Raw genomic sequence first — 12,776 nt, 5'->3', positions numbered from 1 at the left:
CAAGGGACATGGCAGATTTGGGGAAAAAATAGACTGGAAAAAATGTCAACTTTACTTTTAACCATATTTAATGCAGAATACCATGAATAAAGATCTATTATCTATTAGTTTTGATTTTTTTCTAAGTAAACAACTTTACATTTATGACTGTGAGCTAGTGGAAGATTATACATTTAGGCTGTCACTTAATCAGATAATAGCTTCTTGAGTTCCCTCCCTTAATATTGCATCAGATTTGTTGTTACCTGGTCCCTAAAAATAGCCTAATATGCTGTTGACACTCAAAATGTCAACTAAATGTGAAGTATAATCTCATGGTCTTTGAAATAAAATAAATATTTCATAGTTCTTTTTTTAGGAATATATAATCTGGTTTGCAATATTGGGCAAGTTACATATCTTCTTTTTCTCATTTGTAAAACTGTTCTTCCAATATCTAAATGGCAGAGATTTTTGTGAATTAGGTGGAAAAATGCATGTGAAAAATGTAGCAGAGTGCTTAACACCTAGTATGTATGTACTCAATAAAAGATAGCTATATTCATCATTGGGAATATTGTTGGAAACATACTAAAGCCATTCCTGTTCTTATACAATGATGTGGTATAGACCTGTAATTTGGAAATTCACATCACCATACATCAATATAATTAAACAACTTGTAGAGAGTATAAGGTATTGCAACAGAACTAATTGAGGAGACAGTGGATTAAAGAATTGTTGCTTTGATTCATGGAGCTACATGGATTTTGAAATATGTCAGAAGAGACAAGATATAAATGCACATATATAGAGACATAGTTTATAAGGCAGGACAGATAGTTGTTAGAGAAAAGTACCATATATTGAATAGAAGGAAATCTAGCCAGACTATTGGGTATAGAGAGTATGGCATATTTATTTAACAAGCAACCACTAAGAACAGTGTGAAAAATTCTTAAACATAGGATCTGCCTTCCAAAAACAAATGTGCAAGTGGTGGAACTGGAAAACATATAAATACCTCTAGATAAACTTAGCAGACTGTAAAAGTATACAAAAGGCGAGAAACACTTGTGAAATGGTGCTGTGAGGATCTCTTTGGAACAGCAAAACAACCATAACTCATGAAAGTAACAAAAAAAAAAAAAGAAAAAGAAAAAAAAACTCTTAAATCTGTGGGAATTATTTTCCAAGAATTTGTAAACATCAAATGAAGAAACACTTACTATCTGTGTCTTGGGGTGCCTGGGTGGCTCGGTTGGTTAAGCTTTTGACTCTTGGTTTTGGCTCAGGTCATGATCTCAAGGTTGGGAAGTCGATCCCTGTGTTGGGCTCTATGCTCAGTGTGAAGTCTACTTGAGAGTCCCTCATTCCCACTGTCCTTTCTTATCTCATACACATGTTCTCTCTCTCAAATAAAATAAATAAATAAAAAATCATTTTAAAATATTCTGTGCCATCTTTGTCTGCCTCATTGCATCTAAACCCTTCCCATTCTCCTCCCTTAACTCAGTATGGTGAAAAATACTCTGAGCTTGTGCAACCAAGAAGATGGAATTCTGTCCTCTGCCAGCTACCTCTCTAAGGTGATGACTTTTGAGAAGGGCAGACTATGACCATTACTCATCTCCTTCTTCCAGCTTATGTTGCAAAAGCTGCATTCCAGGCAAACACAGCTAAGAGGTCTGGAGTTCTTTTTCTCTATCTAGTCTCTGTTTGTGTAATGGAAGCCCTAACTCAGAAGTATCTTCCCAAGAATATTGGGACCCATTTTCCCCCTACCTCAGCTTGCTCATAGAGTAGAAGTTATATGCCAGTAGAAGCAAACAAGAAGACAAGGCTATCATACACCAGCATCACCTCAGTGCCCAGTCCTAGGGTATAGTTTCACTCCCACAGAAGCAAGCCACTGTCCTTGCCTCCAGCTCTGGAGCAGTGGCACAGAGTTTCTACACAGGGGGAGATTCAGTCTACAAGAACACAAAGTGTTATCACTCTCTATAAAGAGATTGTTTTTATTTGAAATACAGGTGGAATGTTCATGCTCATGGACAGGGTTAAAATCAATAAAGATCTTGGAACAAAGCAATTAAGAGGAGATTTCCATGATAGTAATGGGCTTCATGATAGCAACCAGTAGACCAGATAGAAGTTTAACAGAATGAGCCCTGGAAATACTTGAATAAGAAGAGCCATCCTGGGGTTAAAAGCAAATTTCAAAGACTGACCTGAAAGTAATTTTGAGTGTACCCCTGCAAATGGGGTAACCACGCTTTATTTGGATAAGACAATGGGAACATCTATGCCCCAGAAAGTGATGAATGCAATATATTAATCAGCTAACAATGAGAAGAAGTTAACTGAATACGATACCACTAAAGACACACCATCTAAAGCTTAGTAGAAAGATCAGATAAAGGAGTTAAAGAACCCAATTACTTCTGTGTAGGTTAGGGGGACATTTAAGGCTGTACCCTCCAAAAGTAATACCAGAGGCTTCATATTGAGAGAGAAATAGACTTTACTGAACCAGTCCAGCCAAGTCATTAAACAAACAAACAAACAGTAAGAGTAGGGGACAAGGTGTGTCAGGGTCTGAAAGTGCTACAATATATTAACTAAAATATTCAGCAAAGAAATTGAGTCATGCAAAGAAACAGAAAAGTGTAAGCTGTAAAAAAAAATACAATAAAGATTGCTTTTGAGAAAGCAGAAATGAAGCACATAGAAGACAAAGACTTCAAAGCAGCTCTTAGACTATTTTCAAAGAAATAAAAATAACCATGATTAATGAATTAAAGGAGGCATTTATAACAACATCTCGTCAAATAGTAAATATCAATAAGCAGATGTAATTTTTTTTTAAGAATCAAATAAAAATTCTGGAGTCCAAAAGTATGGTAATCAGGATGAAGAACTTACTCAAGAGAATCAGCAGTAGATTTGAGCTGGTAGAAATATAAATTAGTGAAGTTGAAGATGGATTGAAAAATATTATGTAATGTGAAGAATAGAGAGAAAAGAGAATTAGAAAAAAATAAGCATAGCTTCAGAGAAATGTAGGATATCTTAAGTTAAGCACTATATGCATAATGGAGGTACATGAGAAGAAGGAGAGAAAATGAAAAAGAAAAAATGGTGTAAAAATAATGGCAAAAACCTTCCTAAATTTCACCAAATATATTTTTCTGCACATCCAAGAAGCTCAATGAAATCTAGTAGGATAAATATGAACAGATCAACACCAGACACATCATAATCAAAATGTTGAAAGTCAAGGACAAAGACAAGAATCCTAAAAGCAGCAAACAGAACTAACTTGTTATAAAGGAAGCTTCAATAAGAATAAATCTTACTTCTCATGAGAAACAGTGGATGTCAGGAGATGGTGGTATAACATTCAAAGTGCTAAAAGAAAAAAATAAAACTGTCAACCTAGAATCTTACAAATCAGAAAACTTTATGCCTCCATTACTTTAAAATGAAAATAAATATACACTTCCAATTAAAAAAAATATTTATTTATTTGGGAGAGATGGAGAGAGAGCCGGGGTCAGGCAGAGGGAGAGAAAGTCCTAAGTAGACTCCACACTGAGTGCTGAGCCCGACACAGGACTCTGTCTCACAACCCTGAGATCCCTGAGATCATAGCCTGAGCAGAAACCAAGAGTCAGATGCTTAACCCACTGCACCACCCAGGTACCTGTCCAGATTTCTTAAAAATAAGAATTTCTTGCTAGTAAACAACCCACATGAGAAATACCACTGAAGTATTTCAGGCCAAAAATGAGTAACACCAGTAGTAATCTGAAACCACATACACTTGAGAGTGTTGGTAAAGATAATCATGTAGGCGATCATAAAATACAATAAAATTGCATATTACTCTTCTCTTCTTTCCCAATTCGTGCTTGGTATTACCCTGAGACCAATGCCAAACAAAAACATCACAGAAAAGAAAACAGAAATCTACAGATAAATATCTCTTATGACAATAGATGCAAAACTCCTCAACAAATACCAATAAACTATACTGGTCAACATATAAAAGAAATTATATGTATATTATAAATCCTATGGCCAAGGGGGATTTATCCTAGGAATCCTAGGTTTAATCATACAATAATCATACAATAGTCAATGGAATTAACCATCTTAATAGACTAAATGACAAAAAACCATAATCATCTCAATAGACAGAAATTATTTTTAAAATCCAGCACTCTTTCATGATAAAATCATATGGAAAACTAGAAATAAAAGGGAAATTACTCAACCTGATAAAAAGAATCTATGAAAAACATACAGATAACATCATACTTGGTGGTAACAGACTGAAAGATTTCCCTCTAAGACCTGGACCAAGACAAATACGTCCACTCTCAGCATTGCTTTTCAATATTTTACTTTTCAATATTTTACTTGACTTTGGAAAGGACAATAAGGCAATAAAAACATAGAAGAAAGAAGAAAGTAATACATAGAAGAAAGAAGACTCTTGGAAAGAACAAATTTTGAAACATCTTTTTTTAAATAAGATGTAATCCTGTATGTAGAAAATCTGAAGGAATCTACTAAAAATCTATTAAAACTAATAAACTATTTTGGCAAGATTGCAGTATTCAATATCAATATTTAAAAGTCAATTGCATTTCTATATACTAGAAATGAGCAATCATCAAATAAAATCAAATACAAATATTCTACTTAAAATAGTATTTAAAAAGAATAAAATAAAAAGCAATTCATTTAACAGAATAAGTGTAATACTCACACTGAAAAATACAAACCGTTTGAGAGACACTAAAGAAGACCTAATAAATAGAAAAACAATACAAAGGAGTATCTTTCTTGGAAATAGATGTTTCACATTCATAGATTGGAACACTTATTAGAGTTAAAATTTCAATATTCACGAAGGGGAGGCTAACCATAAGGGACTATGGACTCTGAAAAACAACCTGAGGGTTTTGAAGGGTCAGGGGTGGGAGGTTGGGGGAACAGGTGGTGGGTAATAGGGAGGGCACGTTTTGCATGGAGCACTGGGTGTTGTGCAAAAACAATGAATACTGTTATGCTGAAAAAATAAATAAATTAAAAAAACAAAAAAAACAAAAAAGAAATAAAAGAAATCCATTCTTAAAAAAAATTTCAATATTCGCAAGTTGATCTAGATTCAATGCAAACCTATCAAAATTCCAACTACAGTTTTAAGGATTTATTTATTTATTTATTTTAAAGAGGGAGAGAGAGCATGAGTGGGAGGGGCAGAGGGAGAGGGAGAGAGAATCTGAAGTGGAACTACACTGAGCATGCTGCTCAACCTGGGGCTTGGTTTTATGACCCTGAGATCACAATCTGAGCCAAAACCAAGAGTTCATAGCTTAACTGTGCCATCCAGGCACCCTTCAACTACATTTTTTTAAAAAGAAAATTGACAAGTTCATTCTAAATATATATGAAAATTTGAGATACCCAAAATAGTCAATACAATTTTGAACAAAAACAAAGTTTGAGGACTTGCATTTTCTGATTTCTAAACATACTACAAAGATACTATGATCAAAACAGATTGATATTGACATAAGATAGAGGCAAAGATAAATGGAATCGTATTGAGAATTCCAAAATAACCTTTACATTTATGGTTAATTGATTTTTGTCAGACTTGTTAAGAAATTCAAAGGGGAAAGAGTAATCTTTTTAAGTACAGTGCAGTGAAAGCTGGATGTGCATATGCAAAAGAATGAAATTCAGTTCCTTCCTTATACCATAATGAAGAATTAATTCAAGACCAAAATATATGAGCTAGAACCATAAGTCTTAGAACAAAACATTAAGTCATCATTACCTCAGATTAGAGAAAGTTGTCTTAGGTAAACTAACTAAACATAAACAACAAAAGAAAAAAAATAATTTGGACATGATGAAAATTAAAAACTATTTTCTGCAAATCCATAGAATGGGAAATAAATATTTGCAAATCATAGATCTGGTAAGGGCTTTGTGTTCAGAATATATAAATAATGTTTACAACTTAGAAAGATAAATTTTAAAATGGGCAAAGAATCCCAATAGACATTTCTCCAAAGAAAATATACAAATCACAATTGCTGGCAAGGAATTGGAGAAATTAGAACCTTCATACATTGCTGGTGAGAGTGTAAAGTGGTGCAGCTGTGTTGAAAACAGTGTGACAGTTTCTGAAAATGTTAAACATGGACTCATCATACGACTCAGCAGTTCTACTCGTGGGTATATAATTAAGAGAAATGGAAAAGTACTTCCACATGAAATGTGTACATAAATGTTTATAACATTATTCATTATACCAAGAACTGAAAACAACTAAAATCTTCATCAGCTGAAGAATGTATTAAAAAATGGGATGTATCCATACAATGGAATATTATCTGGCAATAAAACAGAATAGAATGCGGATACATGCTATACCATGAACGAATCTTGAAAATATTTTGCTCAGTGAAAAAAGACAGTCACTAAGGACCAGATATTGTATGATTCCTTTATAGGAAATGTCAAAAATAGGCAAATCTATAGAGACAGAAGGTAGATTAGTGGTTGCGAGGGGATGGGTTGGTAAATGGAAATGAGAATAACAAGTAATAGGTACAAGTTTTCTTTTTAGGGTAAAGAAAATATTCTGAAATTAGATTGTGATTGTTCACAACTCTGTGGAATACTGATACAAACTACAATATACATGAACGTTCAAAATGTTTTGCTCACTAAAATAAGTCAGTCATAAATAATCCTCTATTGTGTAAGGCCGTTTACATGAAATGTTTAGAATAGGCAAACCTGTGGAGATAGAGAGTCTATTAGTGGTTTTAGTGGTGTCTGGGAGTGGGGGATGGGTGGTGGGTCAGGGATTGTGAGTGACTGCTAATATGGAAATTTCTTTTCAGGATAGTGACAATGTTCTAAAATTAAATTGTGATGATGGTGACAAATCTCTGTGAATATATTACAACCCACTAGATTATACAGTTTAAGCAGGTAAATTGAAAGATTTGTGAATTATAGCTCAATAAAGCTGTTGAGAACTATGAATAGGAAATGCAGCTAAATTTAGCAGGAATTTAGGTGGGGAAAATTCAGATAGCATGTGGACATCACTGAAATCTAGAAAGAGAAAACATGCCTTGTTACATGTGTAAAGCCATGACCAAGATCCTAACAGCAGACAAAATTCAGAGAGGAGACTTCTAAGAATTTTAATATTTGAGAATAATAAGTAGTGGAAATTTTTACAGAACTTTTCCTGAGAATTTTTTTCTCAGGATCTAGAAAAGAATCAACACGATAGTGTTTGTGAAGTGGTAGCCACATCTAGAGAGAGAGAAAAGTTTCAGGGGCAGAAAACTAGTCATAATCAGAGTTGACCAGATAAACTAAATAAGACAGTCAAGATCTACATTTGAGGGGCACCTGGGTGGCTCAGTAGGTTAAAGCCTCCGCCTTCAGCTCAGGTCATGATCCCAGGGTCCTGGGATCGAGCCCCACATCGGGTTCTCTGCTCCGCGGAGAGCCTGCTTCCTCCTCTCTCTCTGCCTGCCTTTCTGCCTACTTGTAATCTCTGTCTGTCAAATAAATAAAACAAAATCTTAAAAAAAAAAAAATCTACATTTGAGGATGAATCCTGGAAAACAAAAGACAGAAAAACTTTTTAAAAAATATTTTAATTTAAAATTTAGTTTTAATTGTGATTATAAACACCTAAAATTAAATTGACCATTTTAAATATTTTTAAGTGTAGAGTTCACTAAGTTATGGACACTGTTGTATAAAAGATCTCTAGAATTTTTTTCATCCTGCAGAATTGAAACTCTATACTCATTAAACATAAATTCCCACTCTCCCATCTAGTCCTTGGCAACCACTTTCCTGTGTTCTGTTTTTATGATTTTGACTATGTTAGATACTTTAAGCATGTGGACTAAAAAAGTTTTTGCCCTTGTGTGACTGGCTTATTTCACTTTTCATAATGTCTTAGAGGTTCATCCACATTATAGCATGTCACAAGATCTCCTTTCTTTAAAGGCTGAATAGTATCTGTTATATATATATCACATTTTCTTTGTCCATTCACCATTCATGGATATTTGGGTTATCTTCACCTCTTGACTATTATGAAAATGCTGCAATGAACATGTGTATAGAAGTGTCTCTTCAAGATCCTTCTTTGAATTATTTTGGATATATATCCAGAAGGGAGATTGCTAGATCATATGGGAATCCTATTTTTAATTTTTAAAAAATCCTGCATACTGTTTTCCATAGCAACTGCACCATTTTACGTTCCCATCAACAGGACCCAATTATTCCAAATTCTCCACATCTTTGGGAGGACCAGTTTTATGTTATTTAGGTAGTGGCCATCCTAATGAGTGTGAGGTGGTATTTCATTGTAGTTTTGAACTGCATTTCCCTAATGACTAGTGATGGTGAGCATCTTTTCATGTGCTTGTTGGCCATATGTATGTCTTCTTTGGATAACTGTCTATTCAAGCCATTATCCCATTAAAAAAAATTTGGTTATTTCTTTTGTTGTTGTTAGTTATAGGAGTTCATTATATATTCTGGATATTAATTCCTTATTAGATATACAATTTACATATATTTTCTCCTTTTTTTGATAGATCACCTTTTCACTCTGTTAATGATTCGTTTTAGTGACAGAATTTTTCACATAGTAGAAGATGCTTTTTTTTCCTTTTCTTTCTTTCTTTCCTTTTTTCTTTAAAGAGAGGAGAACACTAGCAGTGGGTAGGGGATGGGGAGAGGGAGAGAGAGAATTACAGGTAGGTTCCATGCCCAGCACAGCACAAAGCCCAATGCAGGGTTTGATCTCAAGACCCTGAGATCATAATCTGGGCTGAAATCAAGAGTTAGATGTTCAACCAACTGAGCCACGCGGGTGCATTGTTTTGTTTTGGGTTTTGTTTTGTTTTCCTTTAAGAAAGAAACATTACTTACAAAAGTACAGTCCTTTAAATTGTTTTAAGTTGAAAATACATTTCTCCATGCTGCCATCTCTTGGGACAGGCCACAGTATGGATCACTGTTTCCACCTCTGCTGGACACTGAAGAGCAATGTTAGAACCCTGATGCTGCTGATTCCAAAAACTTGCCTTAGCTGGCACTCCTGACGCTGGTCTCCCCAGAAAAAGCTAACTCTTGTTCCTGCTTCTATATCTCACTAGCTTCAAAAGTTGTGGCAGCTTTATATGCTCGACAGAGCCTAAGTGAGAAAGTCTGCCAATGCTTTAGCTACCAAGTGAGGACTGGAGAGTGAACAAGTCCTTTTCAGCATCTCAAATGAGAGATAAATGAGATGTCCTTAAGGAAGAATTCCTCAAACATAGATAGAATGATTGGTGCTGTGGCTGAAAATTAAAAATGAGAGCCACCGGTCATCCTTAGGAAACAAAGATTTTTTTTAAATAAAATATATATTGGTACAATTTTTATGAATAATCATGCTCTTAATGGGCCATTTAGATAATCCAAAGTAAGGCTTTTTACACATTTATGTATATAGAATAACAGGGCAACTTTCAAGCGCAGGGTTCTTCATTTAGTTAATACCCCTTTTGATAGATGTGGTGTACATGCTTCTTATAATGCTCAGATTCAGAAAAAGGGCTTCATTTACCTGTGTCTGTACTACTTAGGTAGATAATACATATCAATGATGGACAAAAGAATGGCTCAATAAATAATAAATTAAGCCATCAAAATCAATATCTAAGACCTATATGATCATAAATGTTATGACTGATTATTCTCAAATCCTGAAGAATACAGGCATTTATTGTTTATTGAACTTTGCTTTATTATGCTTTGCAGATACCATGGTTTTTTTTTTTAAGAAATTGAAGGTTTGTAGCAAGTCTGCTTCAAGCAAGTCTATTGGTGCCATTTTTTCCCCGCAGCATTTGTTTACTTTGTGTCTCTGTGTCACATTCTGGTAATTCTAGTAATACTTCAAACTTTTCTATTACTATTATATTTGTTATGGTGATCTGTGATCAGTGATATCTGATGTTACCATTATAATTGTTTTGGTTCACCATGAACTGTGTCCATATAAGACAACAAACTCAACCAATAAATGTTGTATGTGTTGGGACTGCTCTATGACTGCCTGTTTCCTCCTCCCTTCCCCTCTTCCCAGGCCTCCTCATTCCTTGGGCCACAGCAATAATAAAACTAGGTGAATTAACAACCCTACAATAGCTTCTGGGTGTTAAAGTTAAAGGAAGAATCTCACACTCTCACTTTTAAATCAAAAGGCAGAAATGATTAAGCTTAGTGAGGAAAGCATGTTGAAAGTTGAAACAGGCCAAAAGCTAAGCCTTTTGTGCCAAATGTTTAGTCAAGTTGTGAATTCAAAAGAAAAAAGTTTTGAAGGAAATTAGAAATGCTACTCCAGGGGCGCCTGGGTGGCTCAGTGGTTTAAGCCTCTGCCTTCGGCTCAGGTCATGATCTCAGGGTCCTGGGATCGAGCCCCGCATCGGGCTCTCGGTTCAGTGAGGAGCCTGTTTCTCCCTCTCTCTCTGCCTGCCTCTCTGACTACTTGTGACTTCTCTCTCTCTGTCAAATAAATAAAATATTAAAAAAAAAAAAAAGCTACCAGCGTGGTAAACTTGCACCCTGGAATGATTTAATTAAAAAAAAAAAAAAAAAAAAAAAAAAAAGAAATGCTACTCCAGTGAACACACACAAATGATAAGGAAGTGTTACAGCCTTATTGCTGGGATGGAGAAAGTTTTAGTGGTCTGGATTGATGATCAAACCAGCCACAACATTCCCTTAAGCTAAAACTTATCCAGAGCAAAGCCCTAACTGTCTTTAATTCTGTGAAGGCTAAGAGAGGCAAGGAAGCTACAGAGGAGAAATTTAAAGCTAGCAGAGGTTGGTTCATGAGATTTAAGGAAAGAAGGCATCTCCATAACACAGAAGTGCAAGGTGATGTAGAGGCGGCACCAAGTTATCCAGAAGATCTTGTTAAGATAATCGATGAAGGTTGGTACCCTAAACAGATTTTCCAGTTAGTGAAGCAGCCTTCTATTGGAGGAAGATTCGGCAAACACTTCACAGTTAGAGAGCGGTCAAGACATGACTTCAGGTTTCCAAAAGAGAGACTAACTCTCTTGCTGGGGGCTAATACAACTGAAGCCAGTGCTCATTCAACATTTGAGAAGTTCTAGGGCCTCCCCAATTTATACTAAGTTTACTTTGCCTTTGCTCTTAATGAAACAATAGAGCCTGGATGACAGCACTTCTACTTACCACATGGTTTACTGAATATTTTAAGCCCAATCTTGAGATCCACTGCTCAGAAAAACAAGATTCCTTTCAAAATATTACTGTTGATTGACAATAGACCTGGTCACCCAAGAGCCCTGATGGAGATGTACGATGAGATGAATGTTATTTTCATGCCTGTCAACACAGCTCTTCAGCAGCCCATGGATCCAGGAGTCATTTCAACTTTCAGGTCTTACTACTTAAGAAATACATTTTATAAGGCTACAGCTGCCACAGAGAGTGATTCCTCTTTTGGATCTGGGCCAAGTGAATTGAAAACCTTTTGGAAAGAAGTCACCATTCTAAATGCCATTATGAACATTCCTGATTCATGGGAAAAGGTCAAAATGTCAATGTAAAGGGGAGTATGGAATAAGTTGGTTCCAAATTTCTTGGATGATTTTGAGGGGTTCAGGACTTCAGTGGAGGAAGTAACTGTAGATGTGGTGGAAATAGCAAGTGAACTAGAATTAGATGTAGAGCCTGAAGATGTGACTGACTTGCTGCAATCTCGGGATAAAACTTTAACAGATAAAGTTTGCTTCTTATGGATGAGCAAAGAAAATGGTTTCTTAAGGTGAAATCTACTCTTGGTGAAGATGATATGAAGACTTTTTACACTATTACATAAACTTGGTTGACAAAGCAGTGACAGGTTTTGAGGAAATTGATGCCAATTTTGAAAGAAGTTCTACTAGGATAAAATGTTATTTAACAGCATTGTCTACTACAGAGAAATCATTGGTGAAAGGGAGAATCAATTAGTCTGGTAAATTTCATCATCTTATTTTAAGAAATTGCCGTAACCACCTTCACCTTCAACAACCTGGACCACCCTGATCATTCAGCAGTCATCAGCTTTAAAGCAAGACCTCCACAAGCATAGATTTTGACTCACTGAATTCTCAGATGCTAGCAATTTTTAGAAATAAATTATTTTTTAGTCAAGTTATATACATAATTTTTTGGACATAATACTATCATACATTTATTAGACTAGAGTATAGAGGATACATAATTTCTATGCATACTAGAAACCAAAATATTTTACTCATTTTATTGCCATATTTATCATATAGTGTCAGTCTGGAATTGAATCCATTATAACTCCAAGATATACCTGTGGTCTATAGAGTGTCAATTGGTCAAATCAATATTTCTTCTTTACAGCTTAGAACAGATCACATGCCATATCCATTCATATTAAGAATGGAAATAGCCTTATGACATTTTCTCTCTGGAAAATGATTCTATGTTACCTATACTTATCCACACTTGACATACTGCTTATTGTCTGCAGAAATTGTCTGCAGTAACTAAAAGTCTGTAGGACTTTGTAAGAATTTTACATTACTTTACTAACAGATTTTAATATAGACAGCTTTTATCAAAACTATCTTCAGTATATACTTTCACCAGATTTTTCATCCTGCATTTTTATAATTGAAAAAAACTAT

General features: G+C 35.0%; 1 pseudogene; it reads left to right on the top strand.

The window, feature by feature from the left end:
- Positions 1-12,212, top strand: part of LOC123940771 — a 54,176-nt pseudogene extending 41,964 nt beyond the window's left edge.
- The last annotated feature ends 564 nt before the right edge of the window (positions 12,213-12,776 follow it).

This window comes from Meles meles, chromosome 4, assembly GCF_922984935.1.
Source record: "Meles meles chromosome 4, mMelMel3.1 paternal haplotype, whole genome shotgun sequence".
NCBI lineage: Eukaryota > Metazoa > Chordata > Mammalia > Carnivora > Mustelidae > Meles > Meles meles.
The sequence above is the reverse complement of the archived record's forward strand: the minus strand, read 5'-3'. Positions and strand labels throughout refer to the sequence as shown.